Here is a 14047-nt window from a genome sequence, read left to right as displayed (position 1 = left end):
AAACCTAGTCATTTGCATAGGCAACCTCCTTCACTGGTACATTTGAAGACTAAAGAGATTGTCTTGTGAAGACATGGAAAACAGCATAGGGTTTTTTGCAGAATAAATGAAAAGTGAATTAGAGGACTTGCCAGAAAAGGTGTTGCACAAAAAGCTGCCCACAGAGAAGCTAGAGTAGATCTACACAGCAGAAGCCACAGAGAGAAAAAAACAAAAAAACAAAAGATGCCCTTAAAACACAACTAGGCGTATTATTGTTAGCTGAACAAATCTCTCTAAGCGAGATTGCTAAAGGATTTCTGTATGCTATGTACTTAGATTTTGTGTTTTCATAAATCATCTCAATGGGCAGGGGAAGAAGATAATTGGCCTGGATTGTTTACAAATCTTTCCCAATTCTTTCTAATAATTAGGGTCAACAAAAGCTGCCTGAAGTGTAAAAAGGGAGAGTCACTCTATCAGGTTTGGTTCTCCCAGATCAATAGCACTGCCTTTCCCAGACCATTTTTGATAGGCAGCCATATTGTACAGCTTGCTTAACCTTCAGGGACCTGCTGACACTGCATTATATCTGTAGTTCCTGCTTAAAATGGTTAAGAAGAACAATGTGCAAGAAAAGGGAAGGAAAAAGAAAAAAAATGAACATTATGAAGGAATATCATCCTTCTGGAAGACAGATTAGTCACCTATTTGTGTGGAAATTGGTCAAAATAGGTTTTTTTTTCCAGAAATGAATTGAGGAATAATGAGTGGTGCTATCTGATGATTTATTGCTGCAGGAGTTATTTATTGCTATATTATGGGTTTTGTTTTTTACATTTGACCATGGATGATTAAATTTTATGTTTTTTTCCATATAATTTACTGTGGCTATTTTAATTCTTTAAATACAGCCCACAAATAAACTAATAAACAACACTATGAAAGAGACTAAAGGAAGAAAAGAAGCAAAGACTTAGAACTGGGGATGCAGTCATAAACATCCATGGGTTGGGGAAGGGTGCCAAGTGATGAAACTTGGGTCACAATATTACAATGTAAAGTTCAAGTACATAAGAATATAGCTTTTGTCCTAATGGCATCATCACTGCTAGTTTTTGCCTATGGATGCAGTGAACAGTGGGCCAGTAAATGTGCTAAAAAAAGATATCATAGTCCAGAAGCAGAAAAATAACATTAAGATGCAGAAAGAAAAGGGGCAGGATGATGTGCAAAGAGACTTAGAGCATTTTGAAATGGTTGAGATACGCAACACAACAGGGAAGGTTGCAGGGTGCAGAACTAGCAAATGATAATTACCACACCCGAAGTTTCAAAGGCTTTAGTGATGCAAAATAAAGAGAAAGATCATGGTGGGATATAGAGAGAAATGTGTGCAAGGAAAAAATGAGCATGCATAGGGGGATAAAAGATGTGCTGGAAAGAGTTTTCAGTTTTGTTTTCATATGTATTAGCTGTGAATTGAAAGAATGATGGCAATGCTGAATATTTTTCCAGAGTAGTATTTTGCTTTTAATGCAGATCTTACTGATTACTATGCTTTACTCTGAACATTATGACAAAGCATTAAAACACCCCGCCCCCAGAAAATGGTTCCTCTCTCTTCTCAGTCCAGTTTTCTTTTACTGCATGAACTGCATAACCCAAGCAAAGCCAGAAAAGGAACTCATTCAAATAAATGGGTGAATAATGGATGTTTCTAAATGGAAATTTATTAAGGCTTTTCAACGCATGCAACGCATGCAAGAAGATAAAGAGCTCAGTAAGTGATAGATGGCAAGTAAAGAATGTAAACAGTATGTTATGATTTTTGATGGAGAAAGACCAACAAGATACTTGGATTAATCCAGTTGCTCTAAAATAAAAAATAAACAGGCAAAATAGTATGCTGGTTGCTGCTTAATAAAGAATTTTGGAGCCTTGAGAGAATGATAGCTATTTAAATGTAATACTAAATCTGGTGAAATTTGCATGTTTGGAACTAAATACACAATGCAATAATGAGTAAATTAATTCAAGTAATTAATGAAACCAGGAGAGAGGAAGGAAAAGAAAGGAAAAGGAAAGCAAGTATTGCCATCCATAGTAAAGATCACAGACACAAAGCAACTTAACTCTGCTGTCCTCTGGGACTTTGAGGGCTTGTACACAAAAAAGAAAGAGAGAAAATGAGAGAAACCAGTTTAAAGGGAACCTGGTTGCTAGGTCACAAAGTGCAAGCTTCCTTTGTTCATTAATTGCCATTGTGGAGACTACCATTATTGCCAAATTAGCAACTGCTGAAATGGACTGTGAGCACTGCCCTGTGTGCAAGGTGAAGGTACTTAAAATTAATCAAGGCATGAGCCTCAGTGAGAGGTACAGTGGTGCCCATTTGAGGCTGAAAGGGAACAACAAAAAATAAAAGGAAAATTAGTGAAGAAGGCACAGCTAAAATAAAAGGTTTTCTGATCAGTAGAGGAAAAAGGAAAGTTGCTTTCTAGTGAGAAAACAACTTTGATTGCTAGCTTTCAACAAGAAAACCACTACCTGGCTCTAAATATAGGATTCTCCTGTAGTGCTTAATCCATACTAGGTCTCGGTTTTGGGCTTGAATTCACAATTTTTTCTCCCCTTTCTTTAAAATTTTTAAACTGAAATTTTAATTTGTTTTAAATTATTGGGATTTTTAATTGTCTTGGGCTAAATTATTTAATTTGGTTTTAAATTGTTTCTAACTTTTGTATTTCTGTATTTTATTCTGTGCCTGTTCACCGCCCTGAGTCCTTCGGGAGTAGGGCGGTATACAAATTTAATAAAACAAACAAACATAAAACAAACAATTTAGGTTCATTTTTAGGAAACACATTTCAGAGAAACATGGATGATAAAGAGATGACCCCTAAGTAATAGCTTATATGCACATGCATAAAATATATATGAACCACGTAGCATAAAATTATTCAATCCAAGTAGGAAAAGTGGGTGGCAAAAAGAAAGCACAACTGCATTCTCCCATTTTGTGAGTCCTACTATTGGAAAGCAAGTCTTCTTTGACTATATTTTTACCACTGCAAGCTCAAAAAATGGACTTGAAGCTAGGTTAGAATCTTCTCCTTCCCCAACCTGCCCCACTGCAATAAGAGCCACAATGAAATAGTCTAGTCTTTTAAGATCCTCCAAGCAGCTTGTCATTCTCCGCTATGCGAAGAAAGCTGAAATATCTTCTGAAAGTCTGGACTGGAAGGAATGCACAGTAATCAGGTCATGCTATTTTACCCCAGTTCAAAGCCTAAATTGATGGGGGGGAAAACAGATTTGGTATGGGTGGGCTTCATTTTCAAACAGTCTGGGATACCAATTTTGATTTGGTTTTATTTGTTTGGGAGTACAAGGAAAAATACATATGTTCATTTCTCATATTTTAAACAATCAGCATCAGCACCCTGTGAAGATAGGATAGGCAGAGAGATGGACCAGCCCCGAAATCACCCATTGCTGAAAGTGGATTACATTAATATATAGCGCCTTGACCATTATACTACACTGCTCCCTATGTTGCAATGTTTGGGCTTTGGTGTGTGAAGATTAAACCTTTGCATGGAATGTCCTGGTCCAGGAAGGCATTACCTCATTATCTTCTTCCCCCACTTAAATGTCTGTAACGTGTGTATTCACCATGACATTCTTCCTAAGCCTTGTAAGAAAACAAAACAAAGCAAGAACTGCATGCTTAGTTTGTCTTCGCCTTTAAATGGATCTGATCAAACTGATCAACTATTGTGGTGCTTTTGGAATAGATTAAATTAACAGCAATTTTGACTCTTGTTTCATATACCAGTAGAGTTAAGTTGATAAAACTTGAGAGGAAAGTACAAAGACATATGGCATAAGGGTTGATATAGATGGATGCCATATGTGTTACAATGACACTTGGGAGGATTAATTTCCATTAAATGGATATACAATTTTTGTCTTTGAAAATATAACTGAAGGATAATGTCATTCTTGATGCAATCATTAGGGCAGATGGCTGCGATCAAGTATCTTGAATTCTACTATCAATTCTTTTTGACACTTTTTTGGATTTTACAGCTGGATAAAAAACCCAGGTGAATACAATCATTATAGCAATAGTTCTTAGACTTGTATACTGCCCCATAGTGCTTTATAGCACTCTCTGGGAGGTTTACAATGTCAGCATATTATATAAAAATCTTATTCCAGATATTCTACCCTTAGAAAATGATCTACTTATGTCCATAAATGTGGCTATGTCATCTTACATATTATACTTAGCAACATATAGCTAATGAATCAGTCATGAATTTCCTACCTTTTATAAACACTTGTGAGACTCTTTGAATGTGAAATACAATATGGATATGAAAAAAAGTAATTGCAAATATTTGTTGTTCAGCTTGATCAAAAAAGACAAATTAAATACTTCCTTCTTTTTAACCTCCCATATAGCAGCCTCCCAGGTATTTTTTGAAAAGTAGGAAGAAAAAAGGGGAAAAACCATGACAGCATTTATTTAACGAGTAAACTCAGTTAAACACTTCATTAGTTCTTGCTAATGCATCTAAAATTAGAGAACACGTTGAACAGGCTTATGTTCCGTTTATGGCCTAAGAGCATTTTATAGGGATCCTGTCAAAATATGGAGTGAAGTGGCAAAGATTAACAACACACTGTACTTGCTTGAATAAATGTGAAGTTTGCCTCTCTCACCTCCTTGAATCATACTATTTAAAACCAGCTAACATCATTTATTCAAAATTCCTACTGAGAACACACACTCTCTCCTAGAATAATGCAGAATATTTAGTTGCCTTTTTGCTTTGATAATATCATTTCATTTGAAAAGCCTACAATAATAGATTATTTTAAAAATCAGATAAAAAGAAAATTACATTTTTATATTGCACTTAAATACATTGATTATTTATTAATAAAATTTAGCATAGAATCCAGGTCATGGAAAATAATTGGTCACTCTATTCTGCCCTGTCAGACCACATTTGGAATAATGTGTCCATGTCTGGGGACTACAACTCCAAAAGGACAGTGACAATTGGGGGAAATTAAAGCAAGACATGGAATATCAAAGACGAAGAAGCATAGAGAAACCAGGTGTGCTCTTGATCATGATTTTGTAATTTGAGGCAGTAGGTCAAGCTGGCTGTGGGTTCTAATCAACAATTAAGATCACAGAGCAGAACTTGTTAACTTGCGGTTAGCACTTATTAGGTGCTAATCACAAAGCTACGGAAAAAAAAGCTGGTCAGGAAGAGTTAGCATGTTAGATACTGAAGAAGTTAAACAATATTTGATTTTAAAGACTATGCCTGCCTGACAGAGGACAAAAAAGAAGACATGCCTTCCTTTCCCCAGCAGTGTGGTAACTCTACCTACGGAGCCTGACTTCTGGTTGTTCACATATACACTTCTGAGCACACATAATGTATACACATATGCATACAATGACTTTTCGGATCAATCTCATTCTGTCGATATTAAGAAACTACACACTATAATTTATAATGGATGATATAAGATTATAGACCTTAACATAGCCATCAATAGTAACTAAGATGAAGCAAGAAAATTATACTAATTCAATGTATGCAATACCATTGTAGTGTGAGAATAATTTCCATTAGATTACTTTCGTACAGGACACCGGTATTATGGGTCTGAGCCAGGGGTGAAATGTTCCCAGTTTGGACCCGATCGCCCGATCCGGTAGCGATGTCGGTGGGTGGTTCGGAGAACCAGTAGCAAAAATCCCTGCCCCCCCCTGCCCAGCTGAGCCGCAAGATCATCAGAGGCTTTTTTTTTTACTTTTAAAAGCATTTTTTCTACAACTTCTTCCACTGAAAAAATGCTTTTAAAAGTAAAATAAAAGTCTCTGATGATCGCGCAGCTCAGCTGGGATCGTCAGAGAGACTTTTAAAGCATTTTTTTCTGCAACCTCTTCAGCGGAAGAGGTGGTTAAAGAAATGCTTTGAAAAGGCTCTGCCGATCAGGCAACACAGCTGGGATCGTCAGAGCCTTTTCAAAGCATTTTTTAACCACCTCTTCCCCGGAAGAGGTTGCAGAAAAAAATGCTTTAAAAGTCTCTCTGACGATCCCAGCTGTGTTGCCTGACCGCAGAGCCTTTTCAAAGCATTTTTTAAACCACCTCTTCCACTGAAGAGGTTGCAGAAAAAAATGCTTTATAAGTTGCTCTGATGATCAGGCAACTCAGCTGGGATCATCAGAGAGACTTTTAAAGCATTTTTTTCTGCAACCTCTTCAGTGGAAGAGGTGATTTTAAAAAATGCTTTGAAAAGGCTCTGACGATCCCAGCTGTGTTGCCTGATCGGCAGAGCCTTTTCAAAGCATTTTTTTGCATTTGCAGAAAAAATGCTTTGAAAAGATTTTTTAAAAAAAAGTTGGCCACGCCCACCCACTCACATTACCGCCACCACCACCAAGCCATGCCCACAGAACCGGTAGTAACAAATTTTACATTTCACCCCTGCTATGAGCCCGTACAGCACAGGGGTCAAACTCACGACAACACGCTGCCATCACGTGACATAACGTGACATTTTCCCCCTTCATGGAACTGGGGTGGGCGTGGCCTGTGTGTTATGCATCTGGCCCACGGGCTGCCAATTTGATACCTCTGCCATACAAAATGGTAAAAATTGGCTGTCATGATCAGTTTCTCTAATTTTTCCCCTTTTCATTCAAGGCCATTATTATCCACAGCTCAGGATACGTGGGATGGTTCCTCGAAATTTGTTATTAATATTTGCTATATTTTTATTTATAACTGTTTACGCAGTATGTAAACCATATGCAAGGCAGTGTTGGTATAATGAAAAAGGAAAATAAATAATGGTAATAAATAACTATAGAAATACATGACTTGAATACCATCACTTCAATACAGAATAAAAGTTCAAATATGTAATACAAAACCAGACAACGAAAACTATATCCACAAAATTTTTGTCCTGTATTGGTCTACAGTTCTATACACATTTAAATTTTAAAAGTATAAAAACAATAGTCCAAGGAAAAAAACCATAAACATACTTACATTTTCAATAAAGAATATCAAAATACAATAGATCCTTTAGGATAATAAGCTGCACTTTCATTAACTGATTTAGCATTGTTTAATTTTTTATAGGATTGCCAGTACAAAACTGTTGTTTCACAATGTGTTTTTGTTATAAAAGTGCTAGAAATGTAATGATTATATTAGTTTTAAATTTTGTACACACACACAAATGCATATGCATGCATAGAACTAATGTTCATAGATGGAAGCCCTCTTCACCTCATATATATCAGGTTGGAAATCAAAACAATCAATAGAACCGATACAAACCAGAAGTATTGCCTGAGAAAGCCCAGTGAGTCTTTCCAAAAAATCCTGGTATGTTCTGATAGAAAAATGTAAATATAGACACATCCATACAGACGTTGTTTCAGAAATGTTAGATTCTTACTGTAACTGCATGCATATATTGGACTATGTTGCTGCAGAGTAAATCTATATAAATATATGTAAATATATGGACCTATATAAATATATGTATTTATGGACCTATATAAATATATGTATTTGCATAAAGTAGGATTAGCTTTCTTCTTCAGCCCTCTCTCCAACTTGCCCCAGACAGTTAGGTACAATTTGGAGCAGAAAGACCCTAAGCTGAGGTCCACCAATGCAATAATAAACTGTTTTCATTGGTGGCGTACATGATTCTTACAGAGCACAAGGTAATTAGTGAAATAAATGCACAGTAATGTTAACATTTATCCCCTCTCTCTGCTCTTATTCTAAAACAGGAGATATACTACAGAGATAAAGAAAGAGCAAATTGGCCTTCCTGACTGGTATGATTTTCTGTCTGAGAGAAAAAAGGAAATGCAAATCGCCACCTAGAGTCCCTCTGTATGGGAGATGGGCAATTCCAAAATATGGAAAACAAATAAGTAAATAAACAAACTCCCAATCTTGGTCCCTTGTTTGATAAGTAAGACCAAGCCCTATTGTCTTTCAGCTCAGTATCCCCGCATTCAACTAATTTTGATATGTCCAAATAAATATCTCTAAAAAAGGAAGTGGCTTCCAAATGAAAGGGACAGGGAGTAAAATTTGAATAAACAGGAATATATCATTGGCAGCTAAAGTTCAAGGTAGTGAATGCTTGAGCAATTAAGCAGAACTTTTAAACTAGCAAGTATTAGAACTACTGACACTTTAATTTATCATACAGACTAATTTCCTTGTATACTTCAGTTAAAAGAAGATGCTTCTGGGAACCAACACAGAGAAATGAATTTGTGTAAAACAGGTTACTTAAATACCCCAATATCAGAAGGATACAACAAGTTTAGAACCATTTCAGAAGAAACAAGTATTGGATAAATTGCCTGAAATATATTTCCCTCAGAAAAATGATAATTCTTCCTCATAAAATATAGTCAGTTGGCAAAACTAAACAGAACATGGGTGGTGATGCATATTTATGGACAAGTCTACCCCAGTCAGGTGTACAGAAGGCCTTTTAATTTAAAATATTAGTTGGATGTTAGCACACAGCAAAGCAAAGCAGCCATCCTCAAAAAAATTCTGCATATTACCAGTAAAGGCACCCCAGGCACATACGCCCCAAATGTCTTATTAGAAGATAGCATGATGGGTGACTAAATTCTAGGCTTTGTGTGCAAAAAAAAAACAAAAAACAACACAGGTAAAATCAGGTAATGTAGAACATTCGGGGAGTTTAGAGGGAATGAAGAGAATAAGTACAGCCTTCTGCTAAATGGCTATTCACATCCACCGTGGCAACTGTTTTGAGCAGAGGGAAGGGGGTCCATAACACATATTCAACATTCCAAATGTGTTCCAGGCTCAAAAAGATTAGGAAGATTGCACAACTGACCCAATAAAGCATGTATGTGCCTACAGATGGGCCAGAATTTAAATACTATTGAAAAAATAAATACTGTTCTTGTCACATAAAATCAAAATCCATTCCTGCTTATGTGGATAATCTAAATCTTCCTCCACTCATGATTGTTCTTTTATAATTGGATAGCATTTGTTTTGTATGTGTGTGCATGAATATATGATATTTTATGTATATATAAACATTTTAATTCCTCAGAGATGGCTTAGGAATTCTTGTGATGATGTTCTAGAACAGTGATGCCGGAACTGGCATGCAGAGCCATCTCTCTGGGCATGCCAGCCATCCCACATTGCTCTTCCGGGTTCTGGTGCACACATACGTGCCAGCCAGCTGTTCTTCGTGCGCGCAGGAGCGCCAGAAATCAGAAGAGCAGCTCCCTGATGCGCATGCGCGCCGGCCAGCTGTTCTTCGTGCCAAATACCAGAAGACCAGGTGACCGGCGCGCATGTGCATGCCGGAAACCGGAAGTTCAGCTTCCTGGTGCACGCATGCACACCAGGGAGCTGCTCTTCCGGTTTCCAGTGCTCCCATGCGGGCGTGCTGGGGAGCTGCTCTGCTGGTTTCTGGCACTCCAATGCGGGCCCACGCATACTCCCGTTTCAGCACTCGGTGTTGAAAAGGTTCACCAACACTGTTCTAGAACTAAAGGAAAGAGAATCCATTTCCTCGTAGATCTGTAAATAGAAATTGGGAGGAACATTTGTTCTATGGTGTGTTTTCTCAATTTGTAGAACTATTGGCAAAATGTCATATGAAAAATATACCTATTTGAAGTGATTTTCTGAATACTACTGTATATAAATATTGCAATTGAATACTGAAGCGCATTTACATTTTAGAGTCTATACTTAATTTTGTTCTGTTTTCATGCAATGAATCCAATGACTTGAATGAAGGATTTCAGAAGATGCTTATCATATCTGCAGATGAGGGGTGGCTACTTGATTGTTAACAATCTAGACAGACTTGAGCTGAGATGACTATGATCATGTAATTGAACTTGGAGAAATTGAGTAGGCAAAATATAAGACACAAGTATTGGATAGAGAAGACTGGTTCAGCATTAGTACATGTGAAATGATCTCAATGTCCTTGTCTAAGTGAAACTTAAAACCAGCAGGGTAACATAGGCTAGATATCAGGGTGAATTTCATAATTCAGGAACAGCCAGTAGAACAATATTAATTGGTTCATTTTCTTAAAACAGAGGCTGAATGGTCACCCAGCAGAGAGGCGGTAGAGTTAGACTACAGTGCCTTCCAGTTCTCTGGTATTGTGAAATGAAAAGTTTTAGTTAATTATGTTTCCAAATTTATCTATTACTTTTTATCTATTGAAAGGTTATAGAGAAAATGAGCAAGGTGCAAGAGCCAGTCTAAGGAAGGTTACATTCAGACTATAGTAACAGATTGTATTCCTTGTTAAATTTCTAGGATACACAAACTTAAAAGACCAGGGTCAATTACTGAAAAAAAGGTTAATACTCTGCCCTTCTTAGCCCATGCTAAAGTACTGAAGTGTGATCCCAGGATTATTTTGACAGCCTCAGCAAATGGCTGAAAAATCTTACAACGGGAGTTTTCCTGGTCTCAAGAAAAAAAGCAATAAATGTTTGCATTTTGGCTCTGTATTCCTTTCATTTATAGGTATCAAATATAATGTTTAAAAGAGTCATTTAGAGTCCTTTCTTTCCCTCTTTCCCCTACCTCATCATTACTCATCTACATTTTCAGGCATGATCTCTGCAGAGATACTATAAATTAGCTGGGACAGAGGGATTTCAATATTCATCACACACATTCATTTGTGCTCCGCAACTGAATAGTTATCACCAGCACTCCTAGGGTTATGGCCTTTTCAACACTGCTTCATTTAGAAAACATGTATGGAATTATGAAAGGCAAGGAAATTTTATACTCAAATTACTGGTAATCATTATCTTTTAGTTGGTTTTTTTGCTTTAAGCAAAAGATCCTAAACTGGAATTAGAAATAAAAACTCTGAATAATATTATGTATGCCAAAGAAATAAAGAAGTTCAAAGCAGCCCAGAACACTTGGAAAAAAAAATCTCAGATTAAAAAATCTCATTACATATTTGACAGCTTTACATACATCTGTTTGAATTACCTGGCCTTTGCACTAGTAAAACTGTGTGAATTAACCACCATTCCCTAGGACTGTTTTTGCTTTAGTAAGCCTAGAAAAAGAAACCTGTAAAATCATTCTCACTGGGGGGGATGTTCTGGAGTGAAGACAAAATGAGAGTTTTTCACTGACATTTTAATATTTAATGTTTATATTCAGCTGTTCCCAACCATAGCTTAAACTGGGACACTCAATGCGATCATCAAGTGCTCCCTTTAGACCTACCCTTCTGAGACCTCCCTTCCAAAGCATGGAAATCTATTTTCATATGAATCACCAACATGATTCCCTTGGGTATGCAGGAACCACTGTATTGTTTTAGAGGGACCTTTCTTTTTTAACAATAGATATGTTCTCAAGATAAGAGAGTATTATGGATGACCGCAAAAACATCAGCACAGGGATAATCAAACAAATCACTAGAATAACCACTTAAGGTTAAATAAAGCAATTCCTGCCAATTTTACTCTGCTAGTCATTGCCGATAGAGATAGCAGGTAGTGCTCATCTCCATTTCGAAGCCATTGAGCCAGCCCTGTCCAAAGACATTTCCGGATTCATGTGGCCACCATGACATCATGGAATGCTGTTACCTTTCCACTGAAGTAGTACCTATTTATTTACTTCCATGTGCATGCTTTCATTTTTTTTCATTTTCAAATTTTATCTCCAAAGAATGCAGGCAGGGAAGGAAAAGGAAGATAATCAGAAGCAAGATGGTTGGGTTCAGTTATAGCAGTCATGGTACAAATGTTGGAAGATTAGGGATAAATAGTCTTGGTGTAAATCTATATGGTTTCAAAGAGTCAACAACAACTTGATGGCACATAATCATCAATCAAGATAGGAGTTGTGAATTAACAAGAAAAGCATTTACACGTAGTCCTCAACATATGTTGATAATTGATCTGAGAATTATGGCCATAAGTCATTGTGATCATTAAGCATGTGGCCATGTGATTCTCCTGGATTTTATGATGTTTTTTGTGATGGTAGTTATGCATGTTCAGTTATTGTTAATCAAATGCATTTTATCCAGTGGGCATTTTTTTGCAGGAAGACAGCAAAAACATGTTGAAATTTACAATCATGTGACCGCAGGGCACTGCAAATTGCCATAATGAAGAGCTGGTTGCCAAATGCCTAAAAAGTGATCATATGACCATCTGACATTTGTCAGAATGTCAAAATTGATTTGTACCGGGGGGTGGGGGGGCGCGCTATGGTAACTTCAAACAGTCACTAAGCAACCAGCTGTTAAGTGAGGACTATCTGTATTGAGTTTTCACTTATCTGGTTCTTAAGTTCATAGAATTGGAAATAAAAAGTTGATAATTGTGCCTATTATCTTGAATTTCTTGCTTAACACAGCAGTTGGAGTTAGTACACAAGGGGAGATATGTTTACCCCCCCCCACTTCAAATTACTTCTGCTTCTACTAACTAGTTAGTAAATATAATCTCACCCTGATCAACCGAAAAAGAATCTTGTGGGAGATAGAAATATTTTACTAATGGTGCAAATATTGAAATTTATAAATCTGAATTAAAAACATCTCATTGGCAGGCATAAATGCAGGCCAGAGACTGCAATTATAACTGGAAAAAAGTTGTAATGTTAATAATAACATTTTTAATATTGAATAATAGCAATGACAGTCAAACTTAGGCTTAGCTCTTACTAACTTTGCTATCCGAATTATCGGTTGGTTTGACTGACCAACCTCGATATTTTAGTGAAACTTGTAACAGTGGCATTGTATATTGCCCAATATTTCCATCTTTACTATTCCTAAATGATAAAGACAAATTCCTTGTGTGTCCAATCACACTTGGCCAATAAAAAAATTCTATTCTATTCTAAATAGAAAACTTAAAATATTATTTAATACAATTTGATTCAATTCCCTACCAATTTTCTTAAAAACTTGAATTTAAGTATTTATTTCAAACTACAGATAAATATACTTGTGAGATAAAGACAGTTTCAAACTCTGGAGAAATTATTAAATGTATCACTACCACGTGGAAAATGAGCATAATGAGAAAAAACGAGGTTAAAAGAGCATGCTTTTTTCCAATTAAAAAAATGGAAATGTATCTCTTAACGAGGTAACAAAACAATTCTTTGTTTCAGAATTGTGAAAGTATTGAAACAAAACAAATACCTGCTGAGTCTCAATCTGATCAATGAATCATGTTCCCTCGGGCGCTTATGTACATGTTTTATTGGGGTTCCCTCCCCTGCAGCAATTCTAATTTAAGATGTTCTGTCTATTGTTGCCATGGGCAACTCAAGAACACAAAGCAAGGCAAGCTCTACTAATAAAGCAGTTTTTACAGCATTTCAACCCTTTCTTAAAAATAAAAGTTAAAATTTAAACCTTTTAAATATAGGATCTGGAAGAGGTCAGGTTATGACTGCCTGTAATAAAAAAGAAATCAATATGGCAGTATATCTGAAGAAACTGGCAAACTAAACAAACAATTCATCCAAATCCACTTGGACCTGAATGAAGAGAACATAAAGTACAATGTTTATTCTGCTTGCCCTTTATCATTCAGAGAGATTACACTGCTTGAATCCTCACAGTTTGACATCAGGTGAGATACTAATATTTGCTGGCCAGGGTACAATTAAACAGCATGTCAAATCCAAGCCATTAACCTGATCATAAATTTACTTGTACATGGACCTTTTACAAAGTCCTGAATAGTGAGGTGGTGTCCCAGTTCTCAGACTCTATTCAAAGAGCCTAAGACTGAACTTTAATTCACAGAGCAGAGAAGAATGAGAGACATCACAACAATTATTCCTGTGATAATCACATGTTAACTCAATAATAAATTTACTTCGCTTTCTCAACTGTCCAGAAGTTAACCCATGCATGCACAGCTGGAGATGGTCAAAACTGCAAGGTGTGTGAACAGACAGAAG

At 36.5% G+C, this 14047-nt stretch overlaps 1 protein-coding gene across 3 annotated transcripts in view; it reads right to left on the bottom strand.

The window, feature by feature from the left end:
* Positions 1 to 14047, bottom strand: part of PARD3B (par-3 family cell polarity regulator beta) — a 568533-nt gene that overhangs the window by 256149 nt on the left and 298337 nt on the right. The window lies entirely within an intron of this gene.

The sequence above is a fragment of the Pantherophis guttatus genome, chromosome 1 (genome assembly GCF_059756535.1).
Source record: "Pantherophis guttatus breed Tessera chromosome 1, ASM5975653v1, whole genome shotgun sequence".
Lineage (NCBI taxonomy): Eukaryota > Metazoa > Chordata > Lepidosauria > Squamata > Colubridae > Pantherophis > Pantherophis guttatus.
The sequence above is the reverse complement of the archived record's forward strand: the minus strand, read 5'-3'. Positions and strand labels throughout refer to the sequence as shown.